At 40.1% G+C, this 23257-nt stretch overlaps 1 protein-coding gene across 2 annotated transcripts in view; it reads left to right on the plus strand.

Moving 5' to 3' along the window:
* The window catches only part of dcma (decima), a 443230-nt gene that overhangs the window by 48406 nt on the left and 371567 nt on the right, over positions 1-23257 (plus strand). The gene's annotated exons all lie outside the window — the stretch shown is intronic.

Below are 23257 nucleotides of genomic sequence, written 5' to 3' on the forward strand. Positions count from 1 at the left end.
AATTTAATTTTGAATTTTTTATCATTTAATTTTTTATCTTTTAATTTTGAGTGCTAGTCTCAAAGTGCTAATGCATTTTTTTATTTTGATTGGTAATTTTGATTGCTAATAAATGTTAATGCTAATTTAGAATTTTGAGTGCTAATGTATTTTAATTTTGAGTGCTCATCAGTGGGTAGATTTCATGGATGTCTGTATAAGTGTATTATTAAAATTATACATAAACCCGAGCACTGTTGTTCAGGTTAATTAATAATAATTTCCACAAATGGCTGCACAGTCAACAGTTTCCACCTCAGTATGATTGGCTAGAATTATCATTCATACTACCATACTAATATAAGATTATTTTGTTCTACGTTACTAATAATTAATGGCTTTACACATAAAATACCAACTGCGATAGTTACTTTAACATATTTCCACAACCTTGAGTGATAATCTTACTGTCCTCTGCACTAAAGAATATTGTTAATTTAGTATAGAACACTGTTGTTGTTTTTCATAACAATCTAGTGCTTGTTCAGATTTCTGACGTCATATCTGCATTGAATCCGCATATGATCCGGTAATAATTCGAGGTATATGATTGGCTGCAAGCAAGGGGGTAGGTTACACCAATCAGAACGTTCATAATTAACGTGAGGTGACAATGCAGTTTTCTCTAACCGGTTGAGAGTGGCGCTCATGTCAAGTTGACCTCTCGTGTAGGCGGTCAAGCTTGGTGTACACGATTCACTTTCCTTGGAAGCTTATTTTCTGTCTCTCTCGTCTGACCAAAACAAAGAATTTAGCTCATTCCATTCACATGGGCTGTAGGAGGCTCGAACACTTAGCTCACTCCATTCACATGGGCTGTAGGAGGCTCGAACACTTAGCTCACTCCATTCACCTGGGCTGTAGGAGGCTCGAACACTTAGCTCACTCCATTCACCTGGGCTGTAGGAGGCTCGAACACTTAGCTCACTCCATTCACCTGGGCTGTAGGAGGCTCGAACACTTAGCTCACTCCATTCACCTGGGCTGTAGGAGGCTCGAACACTTTGCTCACTCCATTCACCTGGGCTGTAGGAGGCTCGAACACTGGCCTCCACGCGACGTGAGACCGAAGCTCTATTGACTTTTAATTTTGCTCATGTATACGTGGGAAAGGAAGGGAATTATCAGGGCAAAGCGCCAAGCCATTACGATTATAGGCCCTGGGAAGGGGTCAGGATAAGGATTTGGAATAGGACGAGAGGGGGGGGGGAAGGAGGATGATGCAGCTAATACGAACGATCAATGCTTTCTCACGCGTGATGGGCTACTCAGGGTAAGGATTAGTGAAGCATTGATCTATCCATTTACGAATCCTGCTCACTTTTCAACAATATTGGCGGATTTCTCTAAATTTATACTCAGCAGTTAAAGTGCATTGAATCAACATCATGGCACTTCGGTGCTCATAAACTCTTGAATAGAGGCAAACAGAGCCGTCATGATCGAGTAAAGATGTACAGGTTTCGTAATCGGTTGCGTAAAAGCTTGATGAATCGTGGTCCAGATGCAGATTTCGTTGGGAAGTGCCGCTGGTAACTTGATGATCCGCCGTGTTAAAACAACTTAACTGAATCAGATTCACTCTCTAGTTAAACGTGAATTCCAATGTGTGAGTCAAATTCTTCACGCCGAATAATCAGAGAATTCATCCATATGATTGGTCAACCAATCCTCTCTATATAGTCGAAATGGCTTGGGGCTTTCTCCCCTTGACAGTTTCGTTCAAGCTCAACCCCCGCAATCACAACTAGGTGGATACACACACACACACACACACACACACACACACACACACACACACACACAACGTATTTCATGGGTTTTGGTCACCAGTTGATTAACAGTCGGGCAGAACAGAGAGGCGGGGTCAAAAAGCCAGAGCTCAACACCGCAAGCACCACTAGGTGAATACAACTAGTTGAGTACACACACACACACACACACACACACACACACACACACACACACACACACACACACACACACACACACAAACAAACATTCATACAAAGACAGATAATAAACTAACAATTACTACAAACAAACATTACTACCTCACCCATCTTCGTGAAGATAAACAGATACGACACGTCAACACCTTCCACAAATATAGAACAACTCAGCAAAAAACATTGACGCCAAGAACTCTTTCCTTAAGCAGGCGATAAGACACAATAACGTGGCTGAAGAATGTTGACCAGACCACACACTAGAAGGTGAAGAGACGAGGACGTTTCGGTCCGTCCTGGACCATTCTCAAGTCGATTGTGACTTCTCACAATCGACTTGAGAATGGTCCAGGACGGACTGAAACGTCGTCGTCCCTTTACCTTCTAGTGTGTGGTCTGGTCAACAAAAAAACTCTTTCCTTCCTTAAACAAATCACTTTAAAAAAAAAAAACACATCTTAATCAACACAAACCTATTTGTTCAACGCCAAGAAGCTTGTGTACTCCAACAGACACAATGCAAATGTAGTCGTTTGACCTTAAATTAATTACGTCAGCACCATTTAGGCTTGTTCATATTAAACAAGGCGGCAACAGTGGAGCGAGAGGCGGAGCTGAGTTGCCTCAGGTCAGAGTCAACACTTCTGCTTCTCGAGTTTACCTGGAATTTACCTAGAATTTGCCATGAGAGTTTGCAAGGCTTTCTTCCACGAGGGCCATGTGGTCGAGAGTTATGTTTGATTGTTTCTTGCAATTGGCTGAATATATATATATATATATATATATATATATATATATATATATATATATATATATATATATATATATATATATATATATATATATATATATATTGTGTGTGTGTATCATTCTTTTTAGACAATCGTTCGACTTGGTCATGTTAACATGGCTTACACGGCATTCAGGGAAGACTACACGATTTTTCATGGAATATTTTTGTACCTTTTTCTTCTACCATTCTAACGTTTTACTTTTTATGATGTGTATTTTACTATGTGGCACCTTACAATATATATATATATACATAAAGAGATATGTCTGGCTAAAAAACCTCATACAGCTTCTTAAAGGTGAGGATTGTGGCTACGATATATGGCATTTCCTCTCTGGAGCACGACAGCGAGGTGCTGGAAATGGGAATCTGTGCCCAAATTCCCCCACGATCGTTACCACGGAAGATGTAGTTCCAGTTCTTATGTAGGCAAATGCTGGTGAAGTGGTCTTGGTTCTGTAAACTCATGGGTAGGGATGTGGGATGATCCCTGGTAATGCAGGTTCGAACACTGTTCGGGGTATAGAGTTCTTAAGTGATTTATGGTTTAGAGACCGTATATGTATGCGGAAAATCCACAGAGAAATGGAAAAGAGAGATGAACGTTTCGGCCGATCTGGGCTTTTGTCAAGATCGGTCCAGTCAAGAAAGGCCCAGATCGGCCGAAACGTTCATGTCTCTTTTCCATTTTCTGTGGATTTTCCGCATGCAAATGATCAGAGTTTCGTGATCGTCAATTGCATGTATATGTATATACTGTAAAATAGAGTATCCGGCTGTGCCCGGGTTCCTAGATCTTTGTCTACATGTCTCACTTCAATTCTCAATTTCTCCCATCCTTCCTTCAATTCTACCACCCTGTCGGTTTCTATTTATCTCCTTTTCCCTCCCATTCCTGCATTTTCTCTCCTTCATTTCCTTTCACTATCCATTTCCCCCCTTCCGACCCTCCTTCAACCATACACAGGGTTTAAACCACAGTTCAGATGGGCACTGGCTTGAGCCTGACCAATTATGACACTCCCACTATAATCATCCCTAATCCTACAAAGTGTAATGAGGCTTGACCTTAGAGTCTAGCAATACATTCGGAACTTTATTATATTAGGACAGATGTCCTGCCTGATCTCTTACATACGCAAGTGAGGGTGTTATGGGGGTGTTGACCAGACCACACACTAGAAATTGAAGGGACGACGACGTTTCGGTCCGTCCTGGACCATTCTCAATCGACTTGAGAATGGTCCAACACGGACCGAAACATCGTCGTCCCTTCAATTTCTAGTGTGTGGTCTGGTCAACATACTTCAGCCACGTTATTGTGACTCATCGCCTGTTATGGGGGTCTAATTATTGATGCTACTGTGATCTATATTTACAGATTTGTACCAATAGTTACCTAAATTTCCAACTTATGGCATTTGGGTTTCAGAGTTTGTGTCTTAAATATCATTGCTCTAGTACAAACTTTCTTACCCTTTATGTAGTCTTGAATTACGTCCATAAATGGGGTGTGTCTAATACGACAATACAAAAATAGGTTATTAGGAAAGATATTTATACAGTTGTATACTGATGCATATTCAGAATGAAATAGGAAGAAGGAAGAGTGCCATAAGTCACAAAGAATTTGTTTACATCTTTATATGTGCATATGTTCTAGCAGATGTGTGTGTGTGTGTGTGTGTGTGTGTGTGTGTGTGTGTGTGTGTGTGTGTGTGTGTGTGTGAGTTCTCACCTATTTGAGCTTGCAGGATCGAGATATAGCTAGTAGACCATGCCTTTTCAGCTACCGGTTCTCTAATGCAAAGACTCCCGTCATTTTTTCCCTCTCATTTATGCTAGGACAACTACTTACTATTCCCAGGATGGGGCACACAACAGCTGTGTTTCTCTAAGAGACATATTTACTACTAGATGAACAGAGATATAAGGTGAAAGGAAACACTGATAAACAATTTCTGGCTCACATTAGGAATTAAACTCAGGATCCTTGGTTTTAAGCCGACAATGTACTGAGTGTGTGTGTGTACTCACCTCACCTAGTTGTGTGTGTGTACTCACCTCACCTAGTTGTGTGTGTGTACTCACCTCACCTAGTTGTGTGTGTGTACTCACCTCACCTAGTTGTGTGTGTGTACTCACCTCACCTAGTTGTGTGTGTGTACTCACCTCACCTAGTTGTGTGTGTGTACTCACCTCACCTAGTTGTGTGTGTGTGCTCACCTCACCTAGTTGTGTGTGTGTACTCACCTCACCTAGTTGTGTGTGTGTACTCACCTCACCTAGTTGTGTGTGTGTACTCACCTCACCTAGTTGTGTGTGTGTACTCACCTCACCTAGTTGTGTGTGTGTACTCACCTCACCTAGTTGTGTGTGTGTACTCACCTCACCTAGTTGTGTGTGTGTACTCACCTCACCTAGTTGTGTGTGTACTCACCTCACCTAGTTGTGTGTGTGTACTCACCTCACCTAGTTGTGTGTGTGTACTCACCTCACCTAGTTGTGTGTGTGTACTCACCTCACCTAGTTGTGTGTGTGTACTCACCTCACCTAGTTGTGTGTGTGTACTCACCTCACCTAGTTGTGTGTGTGTACTCACCTAGTTGTACTCACCTATTTGTGCTTGCGGGGGTTGAGCTTTGGCTCTTTGGTCCCGCCTCTCAACTGTCAATCAACTGGTGTACAGATTCCTGAGCCTACTGGGCTCTATCATATCTACATTTAAAACTGTGTATGGAGTCAGCCTCCACCACATCACTGCCTAGTGCATTCCATCCGTTAACTTCACTGCCTAGTGCATTCCATCCGTGTGTGTGTGTGTGTGTGTGTGTGTGTGTGTGTGTGTGTGTGTGTGTGTGTGTGTGTGTGTGTGTGTGTGTGTGTGTGTGTGTGTGTGAGTGTAATAAGGATTGAATTGATGTTTGTTTATCTCCACCACGCGCGTGCGTGTGTGTTGCCCCGTGGTAACGCAAACAAGCCATGATAGTTGCGTACAAACACGCGCCAGGCGTCGCTTCCGGGGCCAAATGACCTGAAGGCGACCTGGGGAAGACTGTATCCACTTTAAGGGTGATGTCGACGGGCCGTGCGGATCAATATCTGGGTTGATATACGACCCCACTACTGTCATGTGTCATGACCTTCTGAGTCACTCCTGTCATGTGTCATGACCTTCTGAGTCACTCCTGTCATGTGTCATGACCTTCTGAGTCACTCCTGTCATGTGTCATGACCTTCTGAGTCACTCCTGTCATGTGTCATGACCTTCTAAGTCACTCCTGTCATGTGTCATGACCTTCTGAGTCACTCCTGTCATGTGTCATGACCTTCTGAGTCACTCCTGTCATGTGTCATGACCTTCTGAGTCACTCCTGTCATGTGTCATGACCTTCTGAGTCACTCCTGTCATGTGTCATGACCTTCTGAGTCACTCCTGTCATGTGTCATGACCTTCTGAGTCACTCCTGTCATGTGTCATGACCTTCTGAGTCACTACTGTCATGTGTCATGACCTTCTTCTCACCCACTACTGTCATGTGTCATGACCTTCTTCTCACCCACTACTATCATGTCAGGACCTTCTTCTCACCCACTACTGTCATGTCATGTTAGTTCTTCAGGAGGACTTATAGAGACGCTAAATGGGAAGGAATGCAATTTTGTTTTTAATTTTATGGAATACACGAAGACAAACTGCATCTTTTCTGTGTTGGAGATCTTTCGTGCATGGTATTGGGTCCAGTATATTTTTCAGGAATCCTACATCGGTAGTGAGGGCGCTACTATGGATCTGGTTTGAGGGTTATAGAATGCCATTTATCTCTTAACATCTAGGTGATGCACTAACCTTCGTAGACACGCATATATAACCCATCCTTCATATATGAAATTATATAGGAGCGCAACGTTTCGATCCCTTCAGAACACTTATATAGACTTGAATGCTCTCTGCATTCAGAGAAGCACATTTTTATTCGCATTTGAATGCATCAATTTTCAGACACCTGATTTTAATTAGATATTAATTTCCTTAAATGATAATTGATTGGTTGTGCATTCGTGTTTTCTGATGTAATGACAGAGGGGGGATATCTGAGGTTCCACGGAGCGATAACCACAATTTATGGCTCTATTTGGGAAGACAGTAACTTGCCCCCTCCCCCCACCCCTCCCTCGTCTTGAAGACAATAGTTTAACAGTTTATTTCATGTTATATACCTCTTGCTTCCCGTCTCCTGGAATAACTCAATTTGCAGTCATCTGCTTAGACCTGTGGCATTGTTCTTAATTTAATTTTGATTATTGTATTATTATTATTGTTATTAGTTAAATTTTAAATAATGTATTATTATTATTATTATTATTATTATTATTATTATTATTATTATTATTATTATTATTATTATTATTATTATTATTATTATTATTATTATTATTATTATTATTATTATTATTATTATTGGGAAATAAATTGGAGCAATGCGAAGGATTCGAACCCTAGACCTGCGCTACTTTGGCGTACCCTGGTCGAGGGTACCCCAAAACAAGGTATTCTATCAACAAATATTCCCAGAAACGATTTATGAATTATTGTTGAAAAGATTAAATGTAAAACAGATTGTTGGTACTAATGAGTTTAGCGACTAAGAAGCGTGCAAGGCAAGATGATTCGACTCCATATTCCAAGAATTGTAATTTAAATTTATAGCAAGTAATTATTTCTTATTGACTAACATGCAGTTACTATCACTCACAGTAACTTGATAGTCTTCTATAACTGAGGAAACCCATGATATTTTGGAGGAGGAAATTAATAGTTTTATGAAGCTGCTCTTCGTGTCAGCGACATACGAAGCCTTATTATACATTGGAACCCTTCATTGAATAAAAGAAGTGACCACAAAATACCTGGTGTATATATATGACTTTCCAAAGTGAAGAACCGAATAACTGAGTAACCGAACAGATAATAAAGCATTATACACAAACGTTTAATGCACAGGCATTAGAACTTATATCTACCTATGCAAGGATATGCTGGGTCGGTAGAAATTTGATAAAAACGTAGAAATTGCATCTGACATCAGAAAAAAGGAGGAATTGGGTGATTATAAATAGGAGCTGCCTCGTATGGGACAATAAGCCTTCTTCAGTTACCTTTATTCTCATGTTCTTAAAATTTCCAACATTATTACACGCAGCCCTAAGGACTTCATTATCTTATCAATTCAAGTCAAAACATAATCAGGTTTGTAAGTTGTTAAAAACATTTTATTGGTTGATACGAGTCCTCTGATTGACATAAATATTTTGCACGTCACAGGTCATTTGTTGGACAGAAATGTTGAGGATTTTAAAGGTTCCATCATGGGCAATTATTTAGTTTTATAGGATTTTAAAGATTCCTTGATGGAAAGAAATGTTTATGATTTTCAAGGTCCCTTGATAGACAGAAATATATAAGATGTTGGATGTCCATTAATGTACAAAAATATATAGGATGTTTCAGGTCTCAGGATGGATGTAAATGTAAATGATGTTGAATGTCTCTTTATGGAAAGAAATGTATACTGTAACAAGGTAACAATAACTGGCAGAAATGTACAGAATGTTACTGATCCCTACATGGACAGAACTGCTTAGGACGATACCGGCAGGTAAGTGGACAGAAAGACTGGCGGAAATAAAACCCTTTTTCGATACCGAACGAATTCTTAAATTCACATCTCACAGTCGATGAGAAATAAGTTCTCAGTTGTGACAGAGTCTCCATAGATTATGATCAACCTGTACTAAGCAGCAGCAGCAGTAAGCATGTTATTGAAAATAGTTATAAATATTAATTTCAACCAATCATCTGCTTGTTATTAATTTACGCTCAGAAAAGTGAACAAGAGACAAAGTGGTAGAATCCAATAGCCCTCTCAGTAATGACGATGTCTGATAAACCAATAAAAGAAGGCAGTGAATATAATGACTGGAATATATTGAATATCACGCCTGAAAATTCATATTCAGTTATAATCCTAACAAGAGTGTTATGAAAATCCAAAATTGAAAATTGTTATATGAGACAGGATCCCAAATTTTCAGGAAGAGTAGACCAACTAGATAATGCACTTTGCTTAGGAAAATGAGATTAAAGCATTCGAATTGTTTCATTGTATTTCCGAAAATTGTAGCACGTAGGTATTATACCTAATTGTTCGAATATCTTATCATAAAATGATTATACTTGGCGTCTACAATAAGCATTATACAGCAAATAATAATAATAAGCACAATAACAATTAGAGTTACGATAATATAAAATCAAATTAAAGCACCTTGGTAAAAATTACTTACTAAATATGAAACTATTTAATTTTAGATATACAAGAATATCAGATTTTCTGCAACTGTTGACTGCAACCTCGAACAAGAGACTTCACTATGGAAAAGATACATGTGTCACAGCCTTTAATATTTGCTGGACCCTTTGATAGGGTCTAGTGTAAAGGGCTTGCAAGCTTATGAGACATAGGAGTCTCCAACACTTCACTGAAAAATACTTAAGTAGCTGAACCTTCAGATGATCTGAATCCCTTTCAGATGATCTGAAACCCTTTCAGATGATCTGAAACCCTTTCAGATGATCTGAAACCCTTTCAGATGGTCTGAAATCCTTTCAGATGATCTGAAACTCTTTCAGATGATCTGAAATCCTTTCAGATGATCTGAAACCCTTTCAGATGATCTGAAACCCTTTCAGATGATCTGAAACCCTTTCAGATGATCTGAAACCCTTTCACATGATCTAAATCCCTTTCAGATGATCTGAATCCCTTTCAGATGATGTGAAACCCTTTCAGATGATCTGAATCCCTTTCAAATGATCTGAATCCCTTTCTGATGATCTGAAATCCTTTCTGATGATCTGAAACCCTTTCAGATGATCTGAAATCCTTTCTGATGCTCAGAAACCCTTTTTTGATGATCTGAAACAATCCTTCCCCCTGGAAACTTACAATTGAGGCGAATGCACTCCAGGACAGTGTGGAACTTCTGTGGAACTTATATTACGATGGTATCCTGAAGCCACTACCAGAGGATAGTTCCTATGGTGATGATTGTAAACTGACTTGTTCAGGAGTTAGGGAACAAAATGTTAACAACCGTATAGAGATTTACTTCGCATGAACATTATAATTTCTTCGCTCTAACTACCCGTGATATGCAATTCATACTATCACTTCAGCAGGTCAAAAACCCAGTAAAAGTATAGATTAAAATACACAATATTATTCAGTTAAAATATAAAATCTCAGCATGGCTACAGACAATTGTAAAGTCTGTATCAGTTCTTATTTGTAAAATAACTAATATAAATAAAATACATAAAATAATAATAATAATAATAATAAGAATAAGAATAATAATGAAAATCATGAACAAATCCACAAGGGCCGTGACGAGGATTCGAACCTCGTAATGTAATGAAAATCATTTTGAGGCAATGGAGGGACCTCAAGCCGCTTTCTAGTGAATCCTAGACACCTTCCTTAACCGACTCAGCCACGATGGCACAAAAGCCGACCAACCCGGACCGTAACTGAATTCACTGGGACGTTTTCGAGGCCCCAAACCTGAGCCCAACCAGGATTTTACAGCCACACCCGACCACACTCTGGCCTACAATAATGACGTTCACACTCTTACACCACACTCACATGGCACAGATTTCTGTGACGATGCCTGATGATGCCTGACGATACCGGAGCGGATCGGGAATAGAGACAAAGTCTTCGTGCACAATTCTTCACTTTGTCCGGAATCTGGATTAATAGCGAGGCGGGGCGGGTCGTCTGGGAAAGAGGTGCATACTTAAGATGGGACAAACAAGGGGTTTATGTTAGATATGCAGCCGTAGCTGTCATGTAGGTATGAGGTGTGTCTTGGGGGCCTTGAAAGTTCCTGGCTGGCTTAGTTTATAGTCTCGACACGTGGCTCTTCGTTGTCAATAAAGAGTTCGAACTCTTTATTGATGTCGAATGATGATGATGTCGAATCCCAACTCCATGGGGTTCGACATCATCATCTATCACGAGCATTGGATTCATCCACCAATTTTTGTGCCTGAAGCGGGTCATTCAGTCTACTTATTATTATCGCTTTCTCTCTCTCTCTCTCTCTCTCTCTCTCTCTCTCTCTCTCTCTCTCTCTCTCTCTCTCTCTCTCTCTCTCTCTCTCTCTCTCTCTCTCTCTCTCTCTCTCTCTCTCTCTCTCTCTCCTCTCTCTCTCTCTCTCTCTCTCTCTCTCTCTCTCTCTCTCTCTCTCTCTCTCTCTCTCTCTCTCTCTCTCTCTCTCTCTCTCTCTCTCTCTCTCTCTCTCTCTCTCTCTCTCTCTCTCTCTCTCTCTCTCTCTCTCTCTCTCTCTCTCTCTCTCTCTCTCTCTCTCTCTCTCTCTCTCTCTCTCTCTCTCTCTCTCTCTCTCTCTCTCTCTCTCTCTCTCTCTCTCTCTCTCTCTCTCTCTCTCTCTCTCTCTCTCTCTCTCTCTCTCTCTCTCTCTCTCTCTCTCTCTCTCTCTCTCTCTCTCTCTCTCTCTCTCTCTCTCTCTCTCTCTCTCTCTCTCTCTCTCTCTCTCTCTCTCTCTCTCTCTCTCTCTCTCTCTCTCTCTCTCTCTCTCTCTCTCTCTCTCTCTCTCTCTCTCTCTCTCTCTCTCTCTCTCTCTCTCTCTCTCTCTCTCTCTCTCTCTCTCTCTCTCTCTCTCTCTCTCTCTCTCTCTCTCTCTCTCTCTCTCTCTCTCTCTCTCTCTCTCTCTCTCTCTCTCTCTCTCTCTTCTCCACTTTGCTTTTTCTCTTCCTCTTATCCGCTTTTCCTCCTGGCCTCCCCTTCCTAGCTATTTTTGCACACATGTTTTGCGATACGAGCTCAAATAGAACACAGTAATTACGTGCGGATTCCTAAGGGTACAGAACGCTGAGCTCTTTGAAAACGACGCCACTCTCGGGGTAATGTTTGCCATCTGATAACATCAAAAGGCAGAGAGAGAGAGATCCAAAATACCTCTACGCTGGGAGTGTTTGTGTCCTGCCTCGTAGTTTAAACATATTCTTTTTTGACATTTGTGATTTTTGTAGGGGAGGGGGGTAACAAGGGAATGGATTGGATGCGTGTATGTGTGTAGATTTACGTTTCAATGTGCGTGCGAGTGTGTGCGTGTGTGTGTGTGTGTGTGTGTGTGTGTGTGTGTGTGTGTGTGTGTGTGTGTGTGTGTGTGTGTGTGTGTGTGTGTGTGTGTGTGTACTCACCTAGTTGTACTCACCTAGTTGTGTTTGCGGGGGTTGAGCTCTGGCTCTTTGGTCCCGCCTCTCAACCGTCAATCAACAGGTGTACAGATTCCTGAGCCCAGGTGTACAGATTCCTGAGCCTATCGGGCTCTGTCATATCTACACTTGAAACTGTGTATGGAGTCAGCCTCCACCACATCACTTCCTAATGCATTCCATTTGTCAACCACTCTGACACTAAAAAAGTTCTTTCTAATATCTCTGTGGCTCATTTGGGCACTCAGTTTCCACCTGTGTCCCCTTGTGCGTGTTCCCCTTGTGTTAAATAGACTGTCTTTATCTACCCTATCAATCCCCTTCAGAATCTTGAATGTGGTGATCATGTCCCCCCTAACTCTTCTGTCTTCCAGCGAAGTGAGGTTTAATTCCCGGAGTCTCTCCTCGTAGCTCATACCTCTCCGCTCGGGTACTAGTCTGGTGGCAAACCTTTGAACCTTTTCCAGTTTAGTCTTATCCTTGACTAGATATGGACTCCATGCTGGGGCTGCATACTCCAGGATTGGCCTGACATATGTGGTATACAAAGTTCTGAATGATTCTTTACACAAGTTTCTGAATGCCGTTCGTATGTTGGCCAGCCTGGCATATGCCGCTGATGTTATCCGCTTGATATGTGCTGCAGGAGACAGGTCTGGCGTGATATCAACCCCCAAGTCTTTTTCCTTCTCTGACTCCTGAAGAATTTCCTCTCCCAGATGATACCTTGTATCTGGCCTCCTGCTCCCTACACCTATCTTCATTACATTACATTTGGTTGGGTTAAACTCTAACAACCATTTGTTCGACCATTCCTTCAGCTTGTCTAGGTCTTCTTGAAGCCTCAAACAGTCCTCTTCTGTTTTAATCCTTCTCATAATTTTAGCATCGTCCGCAAACATTGAGAGAAATGAATCGATACCCTCCGGGAGATCATTTACATATATCAGAAACAAGATAGGACCGAGTACAGAGCCCTGTGGGACTCCACTGGTGACTTCACGCCAATCGGAGGTCTCACCCCTCACCGTAACTCTCTGCTTCCTATTGCTTAGATACTCCCTTATCCACTGGAGCACCTTACCAGCTACACCTGCCTGTCTCTCCAGCTTATGTACCAGCGTCTTATGCGGTACTGTGTCAAAGGCTTTCCGACAATCCAAGAAAATGCAGTCCGCCCAGCCCTCTCTTTCTTGCTTAATCTGTGTCACCTGATCGTAGAATTCTATCAAGCCTGTAAGGCAAGATTTACCCTCCCTGAATCCATGTTGGCGATTTGTCACGAAGTCCCTTCTCTCCAGATGTGTTACCAGGTTTTTCTTCTGTGTGTGTGTGTGTGTGTGTGTGTGTGTGTGTGTGTGTGTGTGTGTGTGTGTGTGTGTGTGTGTGTGTGTGTGTGTGTGTGTGTGTGTGTGTGTGTGTGTCTTTGTGTGTGTACTCACATATTTGTACTCACCTATTTGTGTTTGCGGGGGGGTTGAGCTTTGGCTCTTTGGTCCCGCCTCTCAACTGCCAATCAACAGGTGTACAGATTCCTGAGCCTACTGGGCTCTATCATATCTACATTCAAAGCTGTGTATGGAGTCAGCCTCCACCACATCACTGCCTAATGCATTCCATTTGTTAACTACTCTGACACTGAAAAAGTTCTTTCTAACGTCCCTGTGGCTCATTTGGGTACTCAGTTTCCACCTGTGTCCCCTTGTTCGTGTACCACCCGTGTTGAATAGTTTATCCTTATCTACCCTGTCAGTTCCCCTGAGGATTTTGTAGGAAGTGGTTTTCTGTCTTCCAGAAGACAGAAGAGTGAGGTGCTGTCTTCTTATGTCTTCTGTTTCATATTTCACTTTCTCATCTAATTATTTACTAAGTTAGGCTTAATTGCCTTTCCGTTTAGATTATTTCAATTGCTAATTGTACTTTGACTGAACAAATGCTTTCTAAGATCCTCAAGCTTGAACTGAGTCTCTGAGCGACTCCACCAATGACATTACGCCTTGATTTTATTCTAACAGTATTCATGTATGAAAGTGAAACATACAATATTATACTCACCGACGCAGATCACCCTCACAAATATCAGATAACGAGAGTTTCCAAAAACCTGTTTAAGGCTCCTCATCCCCTCCACTACCTCAGATAATGTATTCGAGTCCTGCTTCCGCCTCTCACCCACATCACACCTCAGGCGTGAGAAATTTTACGAGCCTTCTGGAATTTATGAACACAGGGGTAAATTTCTGATACTTTTAAAATTAATAAAATCACCGCCATGAGGGGATAGGTATGCGAACCCACGTTCCCTCTCGCTGGTTGGTGGGGTAGACCAGGCCTCCGACTCTCACCCCTAGAGCCTGGCGCCACTGTGTTCTTTCTGGCGGCTCCGCTGGAGGGGAACCCGGGTATAGAGGGGTACTTACCAGTGGAGTTTATTGGTCGTAAAGCAGTTGGCGGGTGTCAGCGGGGAGGTGATTGACCTCTAGCACGACCGGTGCCCTTCGCTGCTGCCCAACGATGCCGTAAGCGGTCATCAAATCTCAGGGTGAAATCGATGTGTCTTCAGTTATCACTTCAAGTCACAATCGACTTGAGAATGGTCCAGGACGGACCGAAACGTCGTCGTCCCTTCAATTTCTAGTGTGTGGTCTGGTCAACATACTTCAGCCACGTTATTGTGACTCCTCGTCTGCATGCTGATAAATCATCACAAATGAACTGATCTGTCTACCATTGATGCGACGCTAGTATTATGCTCCAGCAGTACGTCAACTTAATGTATTCCGTCGTAATCTATAGGTCTTTAAATTTTAATATCGGGCCGAGGTTGGAAACCAGATGTTTGGGGCTAGTATCACCCAATTTCCCATAGTGATTGCTGTGTGGTATATGCCCAACATGGGCAGGTTGGTTTTGACAGCAATATAACAAGTATAGTGAGGCTCACGGCAATAGGAATCCATGTAACTCTGGCACTGATTGGTCCTATATAACTAAGCTAAACAACAAAATTCAGAGCAAAAATTTCTAACCATATGGTAAAATATTGTGTGCTTATGTCTGCAAAATTTAAGAAAAGTATTTTCTATTATATTATGGCTGTAATAAACGTATATTTGTTTAAGTGAGTAACACCACAGCCGCTTGAGAAGGGGCTGGGCAGGTCAGGGTAGTGGGAATACCACCACGAGCCTCCGACACCAGCCACACACATTAGTAACACGGAAAGTCTGAGTTGAGTTGAAGGGATAGAGAGAGAGAGAGAGAGAGAGAGAGAGAGAGAGAGAGAGAGAGAGAGAGAGAGAGAGAGAGAGAGAGAGAGAGAGAGAGAGAGAGAGAGAGAGAGAGAGAGAGAGAAAGAGAGACAGAGACAGAGAGAGACAGAGTCAGAGAGAGAGAGAGAGAGAGAGAGAGAGAGAGAGAGAGAGAGAGAGAGAGAGAGAGAGAGAGAGAGAGAGAGAGAGAGAAAGTGATAGAGAGAGAGAGAGAGAGAGAGAGAGAGAGAGAGAGAGAGAGAGAGAGAGAGAGAGAGAGAGAGAGAGAGAGAGAGAGAGAGAGAGAGAGAGAGAAAGTACACAAAAGAGAGAGAGAGAGAGAGAGAGGATTGGGAAAGACAGACAAACAGAGATATATTTCTATATATATACCTCAAGCTAAAATGATCCCAAGCCAATATGCATCAGAAACCTCTTCACCCCTGAAGGATTCGAACCCGGTCAGCCAGGGCCACCATGCCCCTTGGCATGTCCAGTACTATAACCACTCTGCCACTAGACTGCAAAAAAGTATTGGAAAGTCATCTGACTTTTAACCCCAATACCCGACAGCACTCGTGACAATTTTGGGCACATATATTTCATCAAATCACTTCATCATGCTGGGTTCACATGAGTAACATTTGAGTGTCATTCTTGATGGAATTTGATTTGATTAAATATCTGTGCCCAAAATTGTCATGCAAGCTGTCGGGTATTTGATTTAATAGTCAGATGACTTTCCAATACTTTTTTTACAGTCTCCTGACAGAGTGGTTATAGTACTGTACACGCCACAGGGCATGGAGGCCCTGGCTGACCGGGTTTGAATCTTTCAGGGGTCAAAAGTTTTCTGATGCATCTCTATATATATGTCTTGGGTAGCCAAATTGGGTATTAGGTAATACACCAGTGGGTATTAGTTACATGTGAATCAGGCAGGGCTATACATTGTGCTTTGTGCTTTACTTTTGTGCATTTATTTTAGGAGTCACTTTTGCCAAATAAATTGATGTTGACCTGTTGATAATTTATGTATGATGACATTTATCAACGTAACTTTACTACAAGTTACTTTACTACAACTTTACTTTCAAGTGACTACAACACTTGAGTGGTGTAGATAAAATTGTTGACATTAAAATTCATGAACCAAAGAGGAGAGAAACGCTAAAAAATAATTGAATAAAAATAGACAAGGAAGAAGTATTGTCATAATTTCATTATAAAATGCTAATATTTCAAAGTAAAAGTACGTTTATATATATATATATATATATATATATATATATATATATATATATATATATATATATATATATATATATATATATGTATGTATATATATATATATATATATATATATATATATATATATATATATATATATTTATATATATATGTATGTATATATATATATATATATATATAGATATATATATATATATATATATATATATATATATATATATATATATATATATATATATATATATATATATATATATATATATATTGGTGTATACTGGCAGCAGGTTTTCTTTCAAACATGTTTCATTGAATATGACCGCATATTCTGTATTTATTATTTTCTGGTTTAGGGCTTCTATCCCTCTAACTATTTTCTTAGCATCAGGGCTTAATTGGAATAGGAGTTCTCCAAAACTCATTTTCGTACTTTTAAGGTGAAGAAAAGAAGTGATTTACTATAGAGTGTATTACACTTATTTGTATAATTTGCACGACGTATGCAAATTACGTCGTGCAAATTATACAAATAAGTGTAATACACTCTATAGTAAATCACTTCTTTTCTTCACCTTAAAAGTACGAAAATGAGTTTTGGAGAACTCCTATTCCAATTAAGCCCTGATGCTAAGAAAATAGTTAGAGGGATAGAAGCCCTAAACCAGAAAATAATAAATACAGAATATGCGGTCATATTCAATGAAACATATATATATATATATATATATATATATATATATATATATATATATATATATATATATATATATATATATATATATATATATATATATATATATATATATATATATATATATATATATATATATATATATATATATATATATATATATATATATACACACACACAGAGTCGCGGTCGGTCACAGATCAAATTCGATAGCTATGAAACCTAATATTCTCGAGGTCTATTGAGCTTCAGTCATAGGGAAACGGATCTTCTATAACTTTTTTGTATTCAGTGTATATTGGTATCGAAGAGTTAGACATGAGTTGAAGAGTTGCTCACTTCTGGAGATGAAGTCGAGCCTCGACACTCATGCTGGTGAACGACAAAAGAGAAGACCCGTCCAGTAGTTAAACGATGATTGGACTGAAATATTTCCATTGTGACTGGAAAATCAACGCGAATTCGGCATAGAGTAAAATTGGATATCTTTAAAAAAAAATCGAAGCGTAAATAAGCTTTATCACAGCACCTCAAAGGCAAGCCAAGGATTTACGAGAGAGTGAGTGAGGAAGAGAGAGGGAGAGAGAGTCGTTCTTTAATGTCTCTTACTCACTTTTTTCCCAATTAAGCAAGCAATTTGTTATTGATTATAGGTTTAATATCAATCTGACCCATTTTTGTAGTGACACAATTATCACTGATGGTGTAAATGATTTGCTGGATGGAACTCAAATAACAATCAGAGCTGCTTAAATGAGAACAGCTAAATATGTGATATTTTGAACTAGATAATAGGGTAACTTATTGATTCGCTAATCTCAGTAATCCCTTTGTAATGATTTTGGATTGAGGAATCTGTTTATGGCCTTTTCATCAAAGGAAACAGCTGGTGGCATCCTAAACACGGGCTCACTCTAATTGGTCAATAGCGATTTGCCAACCAGGACAAAATCATGATAGACAATCGACTTGAAAATGGTCCAGGACGGACCGAAACGTCGTCGTCTCTTCACCTTCTAGTGTGTAGTCTGGTCAACATACTCTTAGCCACGTTATTGTGACTCATCGCTTGCAAAATCCTGATACCTTCTAGTTGTGTGTGTCTTGGGTGTGTGGATATGTCAGCTTGTGGGCTGGTTGGTGTGTGTGTGTGTCTAAGCTGGTGTCTCGGTAGCATTGAGCCGAGGGCAATGGCTGCAAGTTGTTAGCGTCAACGACACCAGGCTAACCACTCTGCTTGCAGGAAAAAAAATTGTTACTGGAATCTGTTCAAAATTTGTGGTTTCGGGAAGATTTCGACGGGGATGAACCAGATAATTTTTTACTGGAGAGTGATTCTTCTGGTTCTATGCACTGCCTCTTGGACCTTGATCCTCTTCTTGGACCGCTCCTTCTTATTGCCCTCTTGGACCTCGGGCCTGGATGAAAACCTTTCACCTTTATAGTTGAAAAGGTGTTAGTTTATACAAGTGCTTGTTTGTGTGAGTTTGGATGGTGTGATAATTGTGGCTAACCTCAATAAATTTTTCAGGATTAATGGTTAATATATGAGGAGTGTTTTAGGGAATTGGGATCTTCCCAGTGCCCCTATGAAGGGGTGCATTGATTCCTTAATGAAGTCCTTGGATGTGAAATGTTTAGTGCCAAGTCCATAGACTTCAGCATGGTGAGAACTAGGTGTGCACTGGCTCTTGAAGATATTCTCACAGTGTACCCAAAATTTGTCAGTGCAGGCTACTAAACACATGGCCCTGTATGACTAACCATCCTGCGAGATGGGGACTTGTATTACCACTGCTACCTTATTCACTCCTGTGTTGATGATATCCTCAAAATGCATCCGGAGTCTGCCAGTGCAGACTGCTTATCACATGCCTCTGTATGACTAACCATCCTGTGTGATGGCGATTTTTTAGCATCACCTAGTTTGCTTTTTTGACATACTGTACAGTCTAGGGTAGCTGCACTAATGCAGATGTACCTCATATATTAATAAAAAAAAAAGTGCACGGCCCTAGTTGTACTAACCTAGTTGTGCTTGCGGGGGTTAGGCTCTGGCTCTTTGGTCCCGCCGCTCAACCGTCAATCAACTAATGTACAGATTCTTGAGCCTACTGAGCTCTATCATATCTGCATGTGTGTGTGTGTGTACTCACCTAATTGTACTGACCTAATTGTGCTTGCGGGGGTTGAGCTCTGGGTCTTTGGTCCCGCCTCTCAACTGTCAATCAACCGATGTACAGATTCCTGAGCCTACTGGGCTCTATCATATTTGCATTTGAAACTGTGTATGGAGTCATCCTCCACCACATCACTTCCTAATGCATTCCATCTGTTAACTACTCTGACCTAGTTGTGTGTGTCAGTGTGTGTGTGGGGGGGGGGGGGGGGGTACTCACCTATTTGTAGTCACCTAGTTGTGCTTGCGAGGGTTGAGCTCTGGCTCTTTGATCCCGCCTCTCAACTGTCAATCAACTGATGTATGTGTATGTTTGTGTGTGTGTGTTCTACAACCCACATTTATTCGCTCGGTTGAAATGCTAATAACCACCAGAAACTTTATCTAAAAACAAGTTATTCTTAGTCATTAGATAAGGATGCGATGTTTATAAAAAAAAAATTATATGCATTAACGTCGGCAAGTCTAATCCGCCCGCGTACCTACGGTAGGGAAGGGCTTTAATTAGCCATAATTAAGTAAATATTTAAGGTATAAGAACGAGGCTGTTCTCAGATCTCAGAGCAATTATAACACATATTTCAATGATTTTCGTTTTGTTTAATTTCCTTCGTGGTCCAGGCCCCTTAAGATTGCTTATTCAGTCAAAGAAAAATTTAGTTAGTTATGGATAATCTTGTTAAATTTGTTGTTATTCCCCTCTGGAATTTCAGGATTACAAAACGCTAACTTTTCGGTGCAACACTTCCTCATAGTCGCTTTAAGGTCTATAATTTCTGAAGGAAGGGTTACCCAGCAATAGCGTGGTCTAACTCATAAACATTAATAGTTAAAGTCACTGATTAAAAACAATTTATAAGTGCAGGCGAAGAGTCACAATAACGTGGTTGAAGTATGTTGACCAGACCACACACTAGTAGGTGAATTGACGACGACGTTTCGGTCCCTCCTGTACCATTCTCAAGACAATCGACATGAGAATGGTCCAAGACGGACCGAAACGTCGTCGTCCCTTCACCTTCTAGAGTGTCGTTTGGTCAACACAATTTATCAGTGATAAAGCGTTTTCACGACGTCAAACAACCCATTGACCACTGTGGAGTGATTGACCACTCTAGCCCTATCAGGCCCAATTGGGGGTCGCTGCCTTGTAACGTCACAGGTCGCCTACCATTAACTATACACGGTCACATAACCTTAAATGGTCAACGAACGACTAGACCTATGGACTGTTGTAACGTGACAATGGACTGTTGAAACGTGACAATGGACTGTAGTAACGTGACAATGGACTGTTGAAACGTGACAATGGACTATTGAAACGTGACAATGGACTGTAGTAACGTGACAATGGACTGTTGTAACGTGACAATGGACTGTTGAAACGTGACAATGGACTGTTGAAACGTGACAATGGACTGTAGTAACGTGACAATGGACTGTTGTAACGTGACAATGGACTGTTGAAACGTGACAATGGACTGTTGAAACGTGACAATGGACTATTGAAACGTGACAATGGACTGTAGTAACGTGACAATGGACTGTTGAAACGTGACAATGGACTGTTGTAACGTGACAATGGACTGTTGTAACGTGACAATGGACTGTTGAAACGTGACAATGGACTGTTGAAACGTGACAATGGACTGTAGTAACCTGACAATGGACTGTTGTAACGTGACAATGGACTGTTGTAACGTGACAATGGACTGTTGAAACGTGACAATGGACTGTAGTAACGTGACAATGGACTGTTGTAACGTGACAATGGACTGTTGTAACGTGACAATGGACTGTTGTAACGTGACAATGGACTGTTGAAACGTGACAATGGACTGTTGAAACGTGACAATGGACTGGGGTTGGTATTACAACCCGTCCTCCTAATAACACGTTGTATTTTGACGTATACTCTACCTAAGACCAAAATTGTCGTTCTGGAAAATGGAAGAGGCTCGCGAGATTGACCTATTGTCCCGTTTTCTGTTTTGGGTTCTCTGGTAGGTTAGAATAAGGGTACTTTAGTACTACAGTTTCTTAACGTTGGGGAACCTAAGGAGAACTGTGGCTGGAATTAGGACTAACAATTCATGTATTAGTATCATGCAAATTCTAAGCACCGTGAATTATATTTTACATTCTGAGTCTATTATTAAACTGACCTCTTTTCAAGTAAACAATTTTATGTGAATTTTTAAACAACTGTTTTGAATACAGAACGGAAGCTCGTAGTTTTAAAAAATGACTGAACGTAAGATCACAATTATTTTCACTTTCCACCTTCATCATTAAATGACCTTTTAAAAGCAACATCAAAGAAAAATATCCAAATAACAACAAACATAATTTTCTTAAATGAGAGACTTAATAAATTCCCACTTAAAATACAACATATGCAGACCACATATTATTGTGGTCGTTAGAAGTAGATTAACTGAGATGTGCCTCAGCTAATTGCTTCATAAGAGGCCTATATCAACGAAGTAAACAGATACTTATCAGTTATATTTCCAGATGTTGTTTTGCTAATGATATTTTTTCCTTCCTTAACTCCTACATCTTTTTTTCCCCTCCGTTGTTCACTTTCAATGTATCAAGGTTCTTCTTATCAGATTTCCAACACCACCACGAGCCGATGCAACATCCTATTGGCAATTCTATTATGCAAATTTATCGAATTCATGCGTATGGCGCGGTTAGATTTATGCAAATATCATGATAACGGAGGAAGAAAACGGGCTATCGTGTTCTTCGAGGGGGTGACGATTTTATGCTATCGTATATGTATATACACAAGAACGTTAGGTGGTGAAATACATACACAGTATGACTGAACACACCAGTTTAATGACGAATATTTCGAACACTTCATAATATTGGTTAGAGTAATAAAACTGACTTAAAAAAATAATTCCATTCATTTATATATCATTCAATCTATATATCTGTATCTATCTCTCAATCCATCAATCGATTAATCAATCTATCATCTATCTTTCTATCATCCATGTATCTATTTAGCTTTCCTTCTATTTAGCTTTCCTTCTATTTACCCATGTATCAATCTACCCATCCTTCTATCTATCCATCAATCTATCTATCTATCCCTTTATCTGTACGTATATCTCTCCATCTATTTGTATTTCCATCCATGAATCTATCCATACATCTTTCCATTCAGCCATCGATTCATGTATTCCTCTATCTATCCATTCATCTATCTTCCCATCTATTTTTCCATCCAACCACCTTTATACCCATCAATCAACCCGCCAATCAATCTATCTATCTATATATGTGTGCGTCTCTCTTTGTCTCTTTCTTTCTCTGTATGTCTGTTGTCTCTTTTTCATTCTCTATCTCAGTCTCTGTTTCTTATACAAAACAAAATATAATTTTCTACCTAGATTCAAGCCAATCAAAAACAAACTGATACTGTAAAATAGATAATACAAACATTCTGACGAAGAATATTGATTAAATTGTAAAAAAAAAATAAGATAAATCAGATTTTGCAAAGATTGTCAATCTACGATTGGCTTCAGAAGATAATAATAAAATTAATAATAATTATAATTTACTATATGCAAACAGGATAAAGTTAAAGTTCTCAATTAAATTGTGCCAAATAAAACACATGTTCTCATAAATTAAATATATAGGAAAGAGATTTATATTGCGAAGCAATGATATAAATTTTGTAATTAGTTCCTCGAGAGAGAAAAAAAATAATGAGTTCCACAACAGTTGAAAATGACATTTTAGCACTTCATTCCCTCATAATGTAAATATGGTAT

Source organism: Procambarus clarkii, chromosome 4 (genome assembly GCF_040958095.1).
Source record: "Procambarus clarkii isolate CNS0578487 chromosome 4, FALCON_Pclarkii_2.0, whole genome shotgun sequence".
NCBI lineage: Eukaryota > Metazoa > Arthropoda > Malacostraca > Decapoda > Cambaridae > Procambarus > Procambarus clarkii.